Below are 18,134 nucleotides of genomic sequence, written 5' to 3' on the forward strand. Positions count from 1 at the left end.
GCATATAATAAAAATAATCAACAGCTGGAAAACACCTAGTTACCCTAATAACCAGTAAGCTACTTTAAAAATCACGTGTTACTCTTTCAAGGTAGCTGGCAACATTGATCATAACTCATGTCACTTCAGCTTAATTTATAAACCACATAAACAACAACCAGAGCTGGAGCAAAAATGCTCTACAGAAGAAAGAAATCAATGCACAAAAAATGCTGTCAGTGTTTACACAAAACAACAACATGGTGGGAAAAAGTGCAGACTGGGAATTGACTGCGTCGGTTTTGTAAAATGAGCTTAATTTCCAATATCTTTTTTTGTCAACTTGTGCTGCTTTTTTGTCCTATTGTGCTGAGCAGCCACAGCAGAGACGCTTGCACTGCTCTCTTTTGTAACAAAGTAACTGCATTGCAGTATTTTCCCTTGCTTTGGCTCCATGTAACATGGCTAAGCCTTAAACTGCAAGCCGCCACGTTTCATCTCTTATCTCCTAACAATGGGTGAGAGAGAGAGAGAGCAAACACAAACACCCGAGCTGCTTCTAACCTTTTGGCTGTTTAGGCTAACAGACAGAATACCCCCCCCCCCAATCCCCTTCCGAGATTGGGATGATTTTGATATTCCCTGGGCACCTGAACCAAGGTGGCGGGATTAAAAGGCTTTTATTCACCGTGACCTTTCACCGGCCATCTTCTCTCAGAGAAATCCCCCTCCCTCACCCCGAACCCCCTGTCCATCTCCTTTCACACCTTGACAGGCCATTCCCTCCAAAAATAAAAGGCCAAGTGGGTTGTCTGACACAAAGTCAATATGGGCCTTGTGGTCTGCGTTTGAAAACATAAAGTCTGTGCTGTTTATGTTTTGAAAACTATAGTGGGTCATTTGAAGAGCAAATGTTGATTAATCGGATCTATATCATATCTAATAAATGTATGCATTTGTATATATTCTTAATTTTTTTAGCAAATAATTATATTATATTTTAAGTTATGTTCTTTTTAAATCTACAATTAATTCTTTTAAATTTTACTTTACTATATTTATGGTATTTTAGAAATATGCAAGCCATTTTCAACACTTTAGATTAGGCAATAATTAAAAAAATAATATCCAAACGATGACATCCTAATATGCTCGCTCCTCAAGAGAAGTTGTACAAAGACTTGTTTCATTTAATGCCTTTTGATAGAAGAACTTTGTTTAAAATTGAAAATGTTTCTAAACCATCCAAAGTTTGCCCTAATGCAGTGTGAATTTAAGAAATTAAAACAGTTGATTAAATAAATTGTTCATGAAGTGAAACGTATAAAGTAAAAAAAAATTGTTTATCTGAATTCAGGTACACGCTTATTCTTCTTGCCTTTGTAATTGCCCGCGTGGCCACTATAGTATATTAATCTGTCCAGGCCAGCTACCTCCACCATCCACAAAGACTCCCGAGCTCCCCCCATGCCCTATCATTCATTTTCATTAAGCCAACTGCAGCTAAATAGCGGCAGCTTTGTTTACAAAGCGACCTCTGCATTCCGGGCACGGAGCCGCCTTCGACTTTTCAAGCCAGTCGCTGGTTTATCTCCAGCCGCACTTACTGCTTTCTTGTATCCACGACTTATTTCCATATCTGCCTTTGCACAGGAGGAGAAGGCGTATCAGTCGCATTGACTTTAAAAATGTAGCACTACTCAAATTCCATGCAGTAAACCTAGCGAGCAGACAGCAACGGCAATAATTTGGATTTTAGTGAGCAACCTACGGTTCCCGGGCCATGTAATGCCCCAGAGAGCATTTTATACTCATTATTTATGTAATACTTATGTAAATATACAAAATGTATTATTTTTTTAATGTCTTTCACTTAACCATAATACCATAGTGTGATTGTTTTGACTAGTATGCCAACATGTTCAATATTTAATTGTGTTTCTTCCACACATGGGATTGTTATGCCTCTAGCTCTGGGAGTGATTCAGAAATTTTACCCAGTTTGGCAAACTAGCCGCAAAAAGAGAGAGAGAGCTTTTCTATTGTGTAATGCACATTCTCTAACCCGCAACACTCTTGCTTGCTTTTAAAAGCTCCTGTCTCAGACCCAAACAAAATGCTCTGCGCTAAACTAACACTCCAAAAAGCAAAAAGCTATTACCTTTTAAAAGGTAAAAAGCACAGGTGAAAGGGTTGAGCAGAATTGTAAACAATGTTTTGGACCAGGTCTTGTACACACATTTACAAGGAACATCAAAAGTTGAAGTTGTCATGGATAATTGGGTATGAGGTCTGAGTTGGGGTGAGAGTTGTTCTTTTGTTATGCGAACTCATATTTAGCATAGTATTTTGAATTTAAAATATGACATTTGCATACAAACCTCCAAAAACCAAAACATCCTTCCATCTATTTTCTACTGCTTATTGTCATTCGGGTCATGGTGAGCTGGACCTTGACCGATTAATCGGTTGGCTGATATAGTCCCCTATTATTAGCTCTTAAAAGTGAAATAAACAGCAGATTTTAAAGAACACATTAAGAAAAAGGTAATGACATTCAAACCGCCCTTAAAATAATAGTTCCACAAATCTGCTAATTTTTGCAGTTTTTTTCTTTCTGCTGTACAGTTAAGTACTCAAAGAGCAAGTATTATAAAACAATAAAATATTCATCTAACCAAAGAATAATTTTATTATAATTATTTTTCATTCAGTTTTATTCATTCATTCAATTTTATTCATTACATATTTTTTAATTAATCAGACGATTAATCGGCTCTTGGGATTTTATCCTGCCAAATATCGGAATCAGCATCAAAAATCTCTATTGGTCAGGCACTAATAAATACTTCAAATGAACCAAACCGAGATCTTTACAGCTCATCCTGACCATCTCCTGGGATACAAAGGTGCGTTGGACGTGATATCTTGACACCATCTTGGACAGGTTACCCTTCTCGCTGACCTTTTCCTGCACAGGAATACTCTTTCACGAGGCACTTTTCAGAATTAATACATTCCTCTGTTCTACTGAGGCGGATTAAGTGACTTAACAGGATCTATGTGGCCAAAAAAAGAAGTCCAAACGCGCCAAGAGAGCGCTGGCCTAAGCAGCGTCTAATAAGAACTTGCAAGGTAATTAAATGCGGCGAATGACTCGAGACGTTTTCAAAAGCAGAATCGTGGCGTGAAGGTTGATGGAGGGTGGTGGGGAACGAGCCCAGCTGAAAAGAGGACGAGTGCACGCCGCCGTAAATCAAAGGTGGCAGCGCTCATCAAGCGCTCGGAACGTACCAGGGTGCAAGTCAGAGGTTCTGGCAGGTGTTTGGGTCTTTGTTTCCAGCACAAGTGCCATTCATCTTGCACAAAGATCATTTTTGAACTATTCATTAGTCTGTGCCAGATGTCGTTGTCTGGATGCACTCTGTGAATCGGCTAATTACAGGTGAGGATGTGAAGGGGTCTGACCTCTGTTATTATACTCCTAACGCACATGTGGAACTTGTAAAAGTCACATTTAGGAGGAATATTGATTCAGGTCTGTGACGACGATAGAAATGTGATTCATCATCTTGACTTTTTCATTTTGTAGACGTTCTTCCTTTTACAGTCCAAAATAGTTTTATTCTCAGGAATCTGAAGTTCCTGTAATGTCACAGCAGGCAACCCACACACGATATGGTACAACTCGCCTTTGGCAGTGCAGAGCATGACCGCCACCGCGACGTACATAAAAAAATAATTTGCCCTTTACTTTTAATTAATTTAGCCCATGCACCACTTAAAAAAAAGGTGTTAGCTTTTTCTTTTTGAAAAGGTTACACGTTAAAAAAAAAGAAAAAAATTGAACCCAACTTTTCAGATATGAGACAGAGAAATTAAATTTGATCCTGCAACTGTTTAACTATATTGGAGGCCACTTGGAGCTTATTTCTAGAACGCTACTCAAATAATAATCAGAAATATTCTGCATCTTATATGTCACACTGCCCTCCTTAACTATTGGCACACCCGCTTAAGACGTGTGTGCTGGTGTGTATGACAGATGTCCCAAGTAACACACATTTACGCCAATTCGCTCCAACAATACTATTTTTTTTAAACACATGCACGTATACACACAGCCCAGTTGTGTGCGCTTTTAATTACGCTTTTCCTGCTATGCACATTTTGGCCTCATTGGGGCAGTGTTGTGCACGCATAGTTAATGACCCCCTTCAAGTATTTTTTTCTTTCAGACAATTAGGTTCTTTTTTTAACCTCTGACCTAAAGAAGCTCATTGTCTGAAAGAAGAAGAAAAAAACAGGTGAATACAAAAGTAAAGGGGAGGAGCTTAACTAATTGAGTACGTTTGCAGGTATTGCCAGCTGACAGTGATTGGAGGACTAGAGGCAGTTTCACGTCGACAGGTAAGAAAATATTTAATCTGAAAGAAAATCAAAATCTATTGATTGCAAAGAAGACTAGTTGAATTAATTGACCACGTATCAGAAAGCAACACGGTGTTGTGCGATGTATTGCTGAAAAGTCAACTTTATACTTTTGGTGCATTCTGTTCTTGTTACAATCATTTTTAATTCATTACAAAGCAACTGAATTATACATCATGTATGTTTTGAGGAGACATGACGCAGAAGCAGCTTGTTTCAAAGATGGCACCGATTAAACGGCGTTAACGGCCACGTAAATGAACACAAAACAAAGCTCGTATCGGCGTCGATGCATCTTTGTGATTCTTGACTCAAAGAGCAATCTAAATGATGGCGGCCTTTTAGCCAAATCAAATTTCGCCTTAATTGGATGACGGCTCTTCGCGGGCTCCCTCCGGATATGGCGACGACGACATACACACCAGAGAGCTCGGAATGATAGCAGGAACAAATTACAGTGGGGTTTAATGTGATGAGAAAACACTAAAAGTACAATTTGCACATTTATAGCGTTAATGTTCACATTTTTTTCCTCGCAGAAATATTGAACGGTTCGGTGCATAATGTGAAATAATGTTACTGAGACAAAAACAACTTACCAATCGTTATTCATATCTTGTAGAATGTATTTTGCTCCCTAAAACAGTTTTCTACATCCGCTAACTTTATTGAAATATCAATCATTGTTGTGTTTCAATCTCACTACAAAAAGTGTCTCAATATTTCATCAAGAATTCCTGAATACTTTGCACAATTTTTTTTAAACCTTTGTGGAAACCAGCTTGTTTTGATGCGCCATTTTTTTGTCTCATAAAAAAAAAAAACCCACACCGCTGACTGAAACAACTGTGACGAAAAAGAACAGGGAATCATCCGACTATCACAATCGTGATCAGTATGATCGAATTGGGCAGCACGATCGTGATATGAACAGTTTATTCCATTTCGTGGCTAATTTTGGCTGTGTGCGTATGAAGTCAATGTAAAATGATGAAATCATCCTTCCTGATATGCTTGACGGGCCATTAGTTGGAAGGGAGGACATCTGACTGGGCGCTGTTGCAGTCAATCGACTGTTGTATTTGTCGGGAAAGGTCAGAGGATATGGTGCGATAGGACACCTGCTGAAGAGTAATCATTAATTGGCCTGCTGTCCTGTCAGCGGCCCCCGCTTGGCTTTACCAGATGTGGGTTTGACACTAAGGATGGGGCGCAGGAGCTTCATGTATTCCACCATGTCATTATGAGCTCTTCCAGCTTAAGTTTAGTTTAAGAGAAATGTGCTAACTGCCATCCCTTTTTTTCAGTTTCCATTAGTCAGATAGGTGACCTTTTTAAGAATGACGGATCGCATGACACCGCGCCGAAAAATATCCAATTTAAAGGTTTTTTTGAGACATTACCGAGACAGCCATCTGTCATCAATGGCACATGTTGGTCCTTAGCAAGAGCTGTTGCATTTTGAACGATACATTTCTATAGTGTTTGTAAAACGTGAGCGTCGAGTTTTCCAAGAAAAAATTATTTTAAATTTTAAAACTTTCATACGGTTGTGTTTTGGTAGGTGACAGCCTGTTTTTGTTTCTAGTCTAAGCTTCACTAGATTCACGAGCTGTGATTTGGATGTTCTGTGACTGCTGTCATGAATTGGAGTCCATTTATTTGTGTTGCTTGACAAGTTGGACCGCTGAGTCAAGATGAGACATCTGTGTTAACTTCTCGGACTAGCGACGAGCAAGCTGGCTTGGAAGGACATTATCAACCAACTTTTTATAAACGCTTCAATTTGTTTTGGACACTGGTGGGCATTTAATCCGTCCTGACCAGAAGTCTGTCAGTCCGTCAATGACTGTTTGTTCACGGGGGCCTTGCTTGAGTCGACTGCATTGGCTATCTATGGAAACGCTTTGCACATCTCGAACAGTAGGTGGCAGCCAAAGAGCTGTAATGCGTCAATAACCTAAGAGAAGAAGGAGAAGAAGCCAGCTTGACAGGACTCCCAGTCATACTTGTTGAATCGGAGGGTGTTGCATTGCCCGATTAGTATTGCTTGCTGCGTTCTTCTTAACTTTTTTCTTAGAGAGCATTTTTTACTTCCTTGACACAGTACAATTTGCTGAGAAAAAGTATTGGATTACAATTGCGGGTTCTCCCTTACATGCAAATCATTCTCAGGTCCTGCAGAGGAGAAAAGGTGGGGGGAACCAAATTGGATCGAATGTAATTCAGTTCAGCGAGCGGGGAATGAATCGATAATGCTGAGAAATGCTTTTCAGAGGAGAAGGAGGAGGAAGGGACTCGTGCCCACCTTCACAAGGGGGGCCTCTTGTTCTATTTCTCAACCTCGGCCTCCATGCTGATGCGTTTCAAGTTAATCGAGTCTCGCTTTACCTATACTCCTTCACTTGACAACTTAACTTCAGAAGTCTTTTTAAAAACTATATAATATGTATATGTATGTCTAGATGCCTTTTTTTACGTATTGCTTTGGATCATATTTTGACTGCATGTATGAACTCCTATTTTTCACACTGTGTGAATAAAATTTGAATAAATCTTACTACCTTGAGCACATCCCACCAATAAGCCTGCAAATGTTCTGAAATGCATGAAATATATGTTCACATTCAACCCAGAAAATTATTCTCATTCAAAATGTATATAAGGGGAAAAGCTCATTTTTTCCTAAATTGTGGTTAATAAGGTAATTTTGGTCAATCAAAGGCCTGATGGAAATTATTCCTGATAAAATGGAGTGTCCCACTTTTACAATCTCTCACGCTGTCTTTGTTCAGTGACCTTAAAAGCTGTTCGGATGTTTATCCTGTTGCGCATTATATAAACAAGTCTTGTAAGGATCAACCTGTCCAAAAGTTCAGAAAAGAAATGATCTGCCAACTTTCTTTTCCTGTAATTTAATATCAACTCAAACAGCAGAAACATTCATTAATCCCCTACAAGTATAAACTAATATATATTTTTTTATATTATCTTTTTGAAAAATTATCCCTTTCTGTCCCAATATCTTGTCTCAAATTCAGCCGTGTCGGTCATTTAATCTCATACACACATAATATAGATCTGTGTGAATGTGTTTCAAGCTAGTTCTTGTGCTGCTATAATAACTGAGAGAAGAAACAGTTATGTAAAAGAGTGTGTCACAAGGCTGAGTCTTTGTCTCTTTGCAGTGTAGAGAACCGCCTGTATGGGAGAAATCCAATGTGTACATTATATAGATATCAGGGAAGCGGGGATCCATTAGTAGGGCATTAGCATTTTGTTTGAACAGTCGCTGGCTGCGTCTCTGCTTGTTCCAAGATGAAGGTTAGCGGGGGACGGGGCGGTGAAGAGGTGGGTGGTGGGGGGGAGCGCAGTCAAATAGACGAAGAGATGCGCCTAGTAAAGGGGTGAGGCTGAGATGGGGGCGGGAAGGGCATAAAAATGAGCGTTTCATCTTGTGACAGTGATGAGAGAAGAGCTGAAGGTGCGCTTTGGGCAAAGGCAAATATGATATCCAGATTTTTTTTTGCGTAGGGGGAGTGTGGGAGAATACACACATAAAATCCTAATAAACATCCAGAGTAATTGTGGGAGAAAGGACTGTAATTAAGGTTCCGTTAAGTGATACTAATTCCAAATTAGCCTCCATGTAATTAAACCCATTGTAAAGGGGAAACAATAAGCTTGTAGCCAACTGCCAAGTAAACAACCCAGATGCCTTATTCTGTAGCTAAGAGTCACTTACAGTTGAAGACATACTGTATTCCTTTACAGCAAATAATGCAAAATGTTTGCTTGGAATGTAAGAAAATAGAAAAAGGGTCTGGATCGTGCACTAATCATTTTGAAAAAGCTGTTAGTATTAATACACTGTATGGTTAAGTGGGGGCTGCACGCTGCTTTTCAAATGAGTCATCATCTGTTGCTAGGCGGGTTTCAAATGTCACAAAGACACAATGTGTTTACAAGTGACATATTTATGCGGATGGAAGTGCCAGTGTTGCCCATTGTGATGCCTTGTGTCCTGGTTGGTACCATGGACAGCTCCTCCTTAACAATTATGATTGAATGTAGAGGCAATGTTAAAGAAAAACATTTGATCATTCTTGAAGCTATAGAGTAGTTCATAAATGTATATTGAGAATAAATATTAATAAAATTCACTAAAATTTGCAGTTAGCACCTGCATGAAACGTTTCTGATCAAAATGACGTTGTTTTTTTCGGTAGTAAAATTCTTTTGAGTTGGCATTCACCCAGGTGGCCACCACAAAAGAACGGAAGAGATTTTAATGGGCCACAGGCAGCGGGGAGAAAATTACAAATGGTTGTTGGGGTGCTGCTGATCTTCTGATAGATGACCTACCACTAAGAAGCTTTGTCAAGCTGCTGAATAAGAAATCCAGAGTCGGCGTCTTGGGAATGCTGCATCAATGCTTCTCACGTAAAATTCACAAAACCAGACAGGCTGTCTTATTTGGAGTAACTCCACCACCCGATTGCACGGCGGCAAACAGGAAGCATACAAAAAAGCGATGGAACGTCTTTTGACCACCGCTAGGATTCAAAGAGAGAAAAGGAAAATTTAATCCAGGAGCATGTCAGACACACTAATCTTGACGAAACCGACAATATAACATTTGAAACTTTACAATAACAAGCGCAGTCCACTTCGAAGCCATAACATACCGTTGGGAATAAACAGTCAGACAATATAAATGTCCTGTTGTTACCATGGTAATGTCATCACTATTCTCATAATTTCTTAGCTACCTTTTTGTATTACTACGTAGCCACTCAATATCATGTACCACATCTAGTGTTAAAGGTCATATACCATGAAGTATGTCTTGATTTGTATATTCACTGGAACAATATTGGACATTTTTCTTTTGTTCAATTACTTCTGATTTTTGGAGCTTTTATTTTTAATGAATTACTATAATAGTAGTTAGCACATCGTATGCAATAGCAGAGACTCGTTGACTTGTTGCCATAGTAACGATAATCACACTTTTGTAAGCTAGCGTAGCACATGAAGAATGTGTTTTTATTTCAAGCTTCCCTTTTACACACTGCTGCATTCAGGAACATTCATGGCATTTGTCAAAGATCGAGTTGTGAAATGACAAGCCTCTTGAATGACATAATTAGAATATTTGCCAAGGCAGCCAAAGCTAGAAGGTCACGGCTTTTGACCAAACAGCGCAGCGCTAATAGAGGTTTACACTCACAAACAAACAGAAATAATGAATAAAAACTAAAAAAGGTCAGTCTATCGTGTTGCGACCAAGCTGGAGCTCTTTTGAAGGGAGCAATTACAACATGGGCTACTGGCAGGAACACGACTTATTTCTCCAGCGAGACGGCTGCCCCGCATGATTCACTTTTTGCTTTGCTCCAATTTGCCGTTGTTGTGTCCTCACATGCTGTTTCACGGGGATCTTTATTAAAATCGATGCGGCTCCTGGTTCAAAAAGCTAATTACGGTAATGGCTGGGGATGAACAGACAAATGAGAAGGAGCACAGTTTAGTAATATGTTAACTCCAACGCTTGCCTCTAAGGGGTGACATGGACGGCAGGGAAAAATAAATGTAATGCGGGTTGTTTTTTTTTTTCTTTTCAGGACTGGAGTATATATTATCCTTTATCGATAAACAAATCATCTCTTGACGACCACAACATCATGGCAATTTTAATATTGTGACATTCTTAATGTTATCAAAATATTGCTTCATTTCATTTTCATAACCACAACGGCTGTTTTCATGATATCGTGACCAGCTATAAAAAATCGCGACATTAAATCAAACTAACGTCCAATATATTTCCAAATTTCATGTTGAAAGTCCAGTTTGAAGGTCTGCACAGGTTCGGGCAAATATTCCAAGCATGTACTACAAGAGCCGGAGGCGCTCCTGGCGTTATAACACTACCAGGGAATCAGTGCGACTAATGAGGACTTGTTTACCCGCCCTCTCTTGGACCCGCGCTCAATCATGACCGCGCATACCCCCTATCGTTCTACCAACTCTCCGTTTGGAGTCTGGTTTTGTGCCGAGATCCAAGGATCTGTCGTTGTCCTTGGTCGGCTGGATTATTGATCCAAGGAAAACCGCTAACTCATGACCGAGGGCAAAGTGCAGAGCCAGCAAAAATCATAGCACCACCTTTGTTGCCTGAAACATTCCCTCGAGGAAGACTCATTTTCCCGCTTCTCAAAACAGATTTCCACGGTTTCCCATTGACATCAATTCCACGACACTTCAGGCAGCTAGCACGGTTGCATCACAAAAAAGTACTGTACACAGCAACAAATTTAACGACGCATCATAAGAGCACATTTGAGCAATCGTGAATCATTTCCTGGAAGGACATAAAAAGAAGAGAGTGCTTGTGTAAATGTTTTTATTTATCTGTCAGATATATTTAATGGCGCTGTGATAGCCCGCTGACCTGTTCAGCTTCTGTTAATTATCTCCAGGCAGCTTTAATTTCCTCCCGGCCCCGCATTGAATGATTAGATTCATGATTTGTTTGAGATTTTTATTTCTTGGCTGCATATTAATACGACGGGGTAAAATAATTGAATAATGTGTCCATTGGTAAAATAATTTAGTTTTCATGCTGACATCATTGTGGTTGACTTGGCTACTTGTTTTGTGTTTACTCGAAGTAAATCGTGTTCTTGCTTAGTTGGTTGCCATGCATGGCTGACGCTGCATACTGTTTCAAATTAATAACAGAAGAAATACGATGCAAATTATTGCAAGAAAGAAATAGATTTTTTTTCTTCAGAATACTTTTTATTTTTGGATAAAACCCCAAAACAAAGATTCACTGCGATGATTGGGGCAGGCGATGGAATGCCCTAACTATTCCCAATATGTATTTTATATAAAAATCTTTCAATAATTTTCATCGTTTTTTTTTTTTGTTCTAAGATCTGAGTGTCTGTCTGTAATTTAGTTTCAGTTGCAAATCTAAATATGCCTTTTGTAAAAAAAAAAAAAAAAAAACTTTCATGACAACAAGGTAGAAGCGCCAATGCCCCAATAGATTCCGCAATGGGTAGTTGTTTAATAGTTGCTATGTATAAAATAATCATCTCTCATAGTAATCATCAAGTAGTTTTGGCTCCTACTTTATCATTCAAATGTCCGAATAGGGGTTGCAGGAAATTGTCTTATCTTATCTAACCCTATAGACTGCCTAAAAAAAAGAATCTCATCCATTCCTTTTGTTTGTGTGACTGTGAGCTAGCTAGACTTTTATTGTAAAAGAAAAAAGTAAATATGTGTGTCTTGTACCACAACGAACTCCCACGAGGGATGAAGGATGAAATGTTCTCCAACACATTCAGCAACGTGTATATTATAATACACACAAGGCAGTCTATCAATAATTCCTGCATGGACAGTAAATAAATGTGTTGTTTTAGCTCCTAATTTATCATTCAAACAGGCGAGTGGATGTGGCCATTTTGTTTTTCAACGACTCATGGGGTATCTCTAGCCTCATTTATTCCACCTGGCAAGTTTGTCTCACTGCTCGCTCGGATTTTATCTCAGTAAATATCAAATGTATATAAATCTAAACAAAGTCAGGAAAAAAAGTTCATTCTAAAGCAAAAAAAAAAGATGAATTAGCTGTAAGAGAGCACTGCAAAACTAGAAGCACCATCATCAGCATTCATTAGACAGTATTCATGTGCTTGTATAGGTGAGCATATGGAGCCGGTCCGTGCATGCATTAACCACATGGACTGACATCAGTGGAGTTCTGATGGCACCAGTACAGCACTTCTGTTGTCCGTTGCATCCTCGCCGCTCAAGTAGTTGATGCTGTGAAGACCGGAAAAAAGAAAACTGGCTGTTTGTGGTGTAGGTGGAAAAATAATGAACCAAAACAGGTGCAGCTTACCAGTTGTTGTACGTTAAAAAAAAAAATTGTTTGATAGGATCACAGCAGCTGCAGTTGTCAGCCAAGTCAGCACTCAGTAGAGTATGTTCCAATACATCATGAATGGAGCATTATTAAAAGCTGCGCAATACTGTTTGATTGGTAAGAACATTTGTGAATAAATTAATTTGAGACCTTTAGGAAAGTTATTGGAGAGCCGCCATGCATTGGTTTTAGATTCAGGATAGTCAACCCTCCTTTTTGGGAGATGCGGAGAGAGGTCTACAGTAAATAGCACAAGTACGTGAATAACTACCGTATTTTCCGCACTATAAGGCGCACCTGAAAACCTCCAATTTTCTCAAAAGCCGACAGTGCGCCTTATAATCAGGTGCGCCTTATACATGGACTAATATTGACCCACTACAGCAGGTGTGTCCAAAGTCCAGCCCGCAGGCCAAATGTATATATCTTATATATGGGCAGAATTTTAAAATGGGCCATTCATTGAAGGTGCGCCTTATAATCCGGTGCGCCTTATAGTGTGGAAAACACGGTACATTAAAAATGTGTTAGAAAAATATTGATAGTTACCTTAATTTATTAATACTTTAAAATTGTAACTGCAATAATTTTTTTAATTTAATATTTGTTACTCATCTTGCAACATTGCCCTTAAAACACACTGGAGGTACATGTGGCAAAGACTCTCCTTGATTTACAACCCAGGCTAAACTTATTTCCTCTCTTGACATATAAAAATGTCACTTCCTCAGTTGTGATCCATCCTATAAGCTAACTTGGGCACCACACATATGGGGAGGATGTTCACTATGCTGCCTTAAGCTTTTAAACTAAACCATTTGAAATTCCTGTGTACTGTAATTAAATCAGCCCGAGGGCAAGTCGGACTCTAATCTATCGCCTGTAACTACTAAGGTCCTGTTGTGCTCCCAAACTGTAAAAGTCAACTAGCACCTTTTTAAAGGACACCATTTCCTTTTACCACACGACCCACTATAGGACACAATCGGGGACATCTGCCACCGTCACTCTCGTCACCATCACGTAAGCCCTTGTCCGACCCCCAAGGACGAGCTCACTCAATAACTGTCCCTGTCCAGACACGCTAAGCCTGTTCCGCAATCCCTTAAAGCCCTGAACTCTGACATGTTTCAATGCCGGACATGAAATAGCCTCCTCTGGGAGATTAAATCAAGTCTTTTGCCACTAAACTCCTGATTAATTGGCTTTTGCACTCTTCTTAAAAGAAAAAAAATTGTGGATCACGGCTGAGCGATTCCAAGCTAGGTGAGACATCCTGTTGTAATGTCTTCCTAATTTATTACTCTTTTTTTTCTCCCTGCTGCTAACTTCCGATGCAGTTTTTTTTTGTTTTCTACAGCCAGAGACAAATGTGCCACTTTTCCTTTTCTTGCAGGCCTATTGTCACTCACTTCCCTCCTATCTTGAGTCCTCCATGCCGCGCCGTATTTACCCTTCACAAAGCGTGACAGTCCCAGACAGCCTCTTCCATACAGATTTATATGCTACTTTTATCATTTGTTTCAGCCGCTCGCTTTGTCACGTGCAAACGGCGACATTAATCAGTGTTATGACAGCACGACTGGCTGCAGGGATGTGCGCAAATCCACCAACCGTGATGTTTATCTGTCTTTTACATTCCGCCTTTCTTTAATACACACAAATATTTCCTCAGGTGAAAAAAAAAAATTCTTGCTCATCTTGTCAGACACTCTTGTAGCCACTAAAGTTAGTTCATGAAGAGTCTATGCAGTGCACTTGAAAATGTTACCCTATGGATTTTTCTAGCATAGTGTCTAACCTGTAGTATCACTTCTGACTTCTCGCTAGGCGCGGTGCCAGGAGCTTAGGTCCCATGTATCATTCCGATATTCTCTTACATGAACTCAAATAACCCGGCTACGGTCCTTTTTCTGAATAAAATTTGAGCTGTTCCGTTTTTTTTTTTTTTTTTGCAAGCACCAGACTGTCCATCTTTGCAGATAGTCCTTGTATAAGATAAAATGATTCGAGGTTACCCTCATTGCACACACAATGAATAATTTGATGACGTAAGATATGATCTGCAAAGTGCTGTGTGAAAACGGATTATGAGATAAGAGTTTACCCAGAACAAGTCTATACACTAACATGAAATACGAAAGGCAGTGTCAGGTATTTGTTAACGGTGCTAGTTAAAAGATCATTAACCACTTTTGTGAGGACCGTCTCATTTGCCCTAAATATAATAAATAGATTTCATGAGGCCATGTGATCATTAATCAGTTGGGCCTCGATTTCTTTCAAGAATTGTGAAGATGATGAGATTTGACAGCGGTCTAGAATTACGAAGATGCCTAGCGTCAAAGTTGGGTGTCAGTCTTAAAAGCTACACTGCAGTGCCGTGTGTGTGTGTGTGTGTGTGTGGGGGGGGGGGGGTAATGTTAAGAATAGGGTTCTCAAACTGGAAACAGCTCTTTAATGAGGGATTGAGTTGGGCAAGCATGTCTGTTTTGTTGCACTCAAGATTGCTATTACCCATGGTGTGAGTGCAACCAATTTTTCCTTAGTGTCCATCTAAGTCCTAACAATCACGGTTCGGGTCAAAGTGACTTTTTGACCCTTCGGAGTTACAAGTTTTGAGTTTAAAAAATCTCATGGAATCATTAGCTGAGTAATGGGAACTGGTGGAACTGAAGGCTGCTATCGGGTTAGGGTTTGCTTTGGGTCAAATTGTTCTTTAGGGGTATATTTATTTTTAAGAGGTGAACTAAGGATTTTGAGCAAAAGCTTGATGTTTGGATGGTTTGAAAAATGTAACAAAATGACGAAGTTCTTTGAATTATTCTGTCTTTTGGGGGGGGACTCAACTACAGCACTAGTGTAGCTTAGTTTTAATTTCTTTAACAAAAATTAAACCTTCTAATCTTTTTGCCCAAAACTGACCACAGAGGATTTTTCTTGTTGATACTGGGTCAAAATCATCTGAGAATCTTTTGCTCTTTTTTCTGACTTCACGCCTGCTTTTCTGACCACAGTTCCACTTGCTCCTGTCACATTTCAGTTTTTTTTTGTCATCCATATCTCACTCATCCCTGGACTAGTACTGTGAGTTATTCCTGCTTAATGCCGTAAACAAACCGTGATAAAAGTACCCTTCAAGCGGATTATGGTCCACGAATCATAAAAGCTGGAAATGTCACTGACAATCAACAAGAGTAATGGTAACAATAATAACTGGATATGGGGTAAGTTTGCTGGCGTTGTTGTTTTGTTTTCAAAGGGATCATATGAGAATGTTGCTGCCTATATGTAAACAGTCGCTACGTACTGTAGGTAAAAAAACGCTAATGAGCATGTGACACTTGTCTTTGTTTATAATGTTTGTTGTTAAAAAAAAGAATCATGTCACGTTTAAATAAGGTTTTGAATACAAATTTCACTCCGGATGTCATTGTTTCCATGGATACATAGAACATTTGAATGGAATATTAAGAAGTTATGTCCTTGCAGGTGATTTCGTCACTGTCCTTCAGACTCAATGTTTTTGTTTCTTAGGATGCGGTTCCCTTTTTGTATTGAGCAAAACAATGTTTATTTTAAAGTGATCTCAGATATCATGGCACATTGCGAGTATTAGTCCTCAAGTGCTTCATCTGGGAGCAGATGTCAGATCGTGGCTTGATTCCTCAGAGAACTTTGCTGGATATGAGACTCCTGCTATCGTCCCTCTTATCATTTAATACGCCTTGTGTAGGCCTATCCAAATTAAAAGATATCTCATCTATCCTTTTTGCAGTGAAATCAGTTTTTTTTCAAACCTGGTTATCACCACACAGTTTTTTAAGCATGAGATCCCAAAGCAGGTTCCCTAAATAAGCATCTTTGCATTATCTCGCTTTTGCTATGTTGACTCTGTCGGGAAAACTGACAGTATTTTCTGGCAATCTGGATAGCCATGCAGCCTAATACAGAGTTCAGATTTTGCTACTATATCAGAGGAGAATGCCAAAGAGCAGCCGTGTTTTTCCCTTAGTGTCGGACCTGTCACATTTTAAAATACAGTTAAGATGATAAAAATCCATATGAATGAACCCTGCTTCAAATGTCGGGACTCATTTGGATCTCATCCAAAGTGACCCACAGGGATCTCCACTGCACTTTTATCGCTTTCACCCCATCTCTTCACCGTTCTGTGGGTGAGGTGCTCGTAAAATAGTCAAGTGAAAAGTCAAATAAATACAATCCAGGTACCAGCGCTGTGACAGTTACGGGCCGGTGAAAAGTGAACAGGTTACTCATCTTTCTATCTCTGAGTTATTCCTGTACACAAAAATTGTACCAGTGTCCATCACTTAGATATGAGATGACATGCGTCACGCAAAATTGGAATTCAAGTGTTTTTATTACACAAAACACACTTAACACACCAAGCAATGTTAATGAGACACATTTGGCTTTTAGCAGCAAGAAAATAAACAAAAACAAACATCTGGCAGACTCCTTATTATGGTCTACTCCTACGCTGACAAGAGTTTGGCATCCCGACACATATTTTTAATGAAGTGCATGATGGCGTATTAAAGAACACACACCAGTGTATGCATGTATATACAACACAAGGAAACACAACATTCACCAAAATAGGAACAACGATCCCACTAAGACAGAAAGAAAGCAGGAAGCAAAATACAAATAGTGTAAAACAAAATAAAATTTATAACAATGCAAAAGTCCACCAGCACAGATAATAACATTTAACTCTTGTCATGCATGTAAAGTTTCCAAAGCAGACCGTCTTAACCATTTTTAGAAAGATAATATTGAGCCCTCTTGGCATTTACAATGTACTTTGTTACCATTTGCAAGTTCAGTGAGTTAATACATGCAATTTATGACTAGTTGTTCTCCACAAATCCACACTAAACTCCCATTTACTGTATATATCTATTTTTTATTATAGTATTAGCAATACTGCATTCTTTTTCTTTTCTTTTCTTTTTTTTTATCGGCTAGTAAGTGTCCATAAAGGAGGTTTTACGCCGCCTGGTTGCCCCGCATCCTATTAAAGGCGGCGATTTTTACAATGTTTTATGTTTTCTAATATAATGCGAAGCTGAATTAAAGCCATCATGGATGTGTTTTATGGTGTTGCATCACCCAGCTTGCCAGTGTAGTTTGCTACCACTCTGCATTGGTAATACATTGAAACAAGTTGCTTTTCTTCCTGCAGATGATGGGGAGGAAAAAAAACTCCCTGCTGTGTGTCGTGGACTGTTTTGACTCTAAGGCACAATGATTCATTATCTGTGCAATTACGCAACTTAATTACGACAGCTAAAGGCAAACTCTGCCTCCTGACTGTCCATCTGGCATGCATCCTTGAGCTGCTCTTCTACCATATGTATCCTTAAGCTGGAGAAGGGGTAAAGAGGCAAGCCGCCTCCATTCAATAGACAGTTTCTGGTGAATTTGTACATTTTGACCTGCGGCTGTCGGAGGAAAGTTGCCAAGAACATATGGCATATGTCTTTTTATTTGGTGGCAAACACCTGCTTTTGGAAATAGTTGCAAACTGGTTACAACAATCTGCAAGCCTTGTAAACAGTTTGTAAAGGGTTGTTTTTATTTTTGTGTGTTTTTAGAAAAGTGCCTTATACAGGTGACATTCAGATTTCTGGTGTCAGACTTCCTCATCACCTGAGATCTCTCACCTTTGGGATTAGTTGTTAAAATGTAATATGTGCTATATTTTCTCTTAATATGGTAATTTCAGTGTTTTAACATTGCATGTACG

The 18,134-nt window shown here is 39.2% G+C and overlaps 1 protein-coding gene across 2 annotated transcripts in view; it reads left to right on the top strand.

Moving 5' to 3' along the window:
• The first annotated feature begins 4,311 nt into the window (after positions 1–4,311).
• Positions 4,312–18,134, top strand: part of brinp1 (BMP/retinoic acid inducible neural specific 1) — a 119,988-nt gene continuing 106,165 nt past the window's right edge. For both annotated transcript variants that reach the window (XM_088391188.1, XM_088391190.1), the window contains exon 1: positions 4,312–4,389. The gene's annotated coding sequence lies outside the window, so the exon portion shown is untranslated. The remainder of the gene's footprint in view (positions 4,390–18,134) is intronic.

This window comes from Syngnathus floridae, chromosome 12 (genome assembly GCF_059516105.1).
Source record: "Syngnathus floridae isolate MCC-2025c chromosome 12, RoL_Sflo_1.0, whole genome shotgun sequence".
Lineage (NCBI taxonomy): Eukaryota > Metazoa > Chordata > Actinopteri > Syngnathiformes > Syngnathidae > Syngnathus > Syngnathus floridae.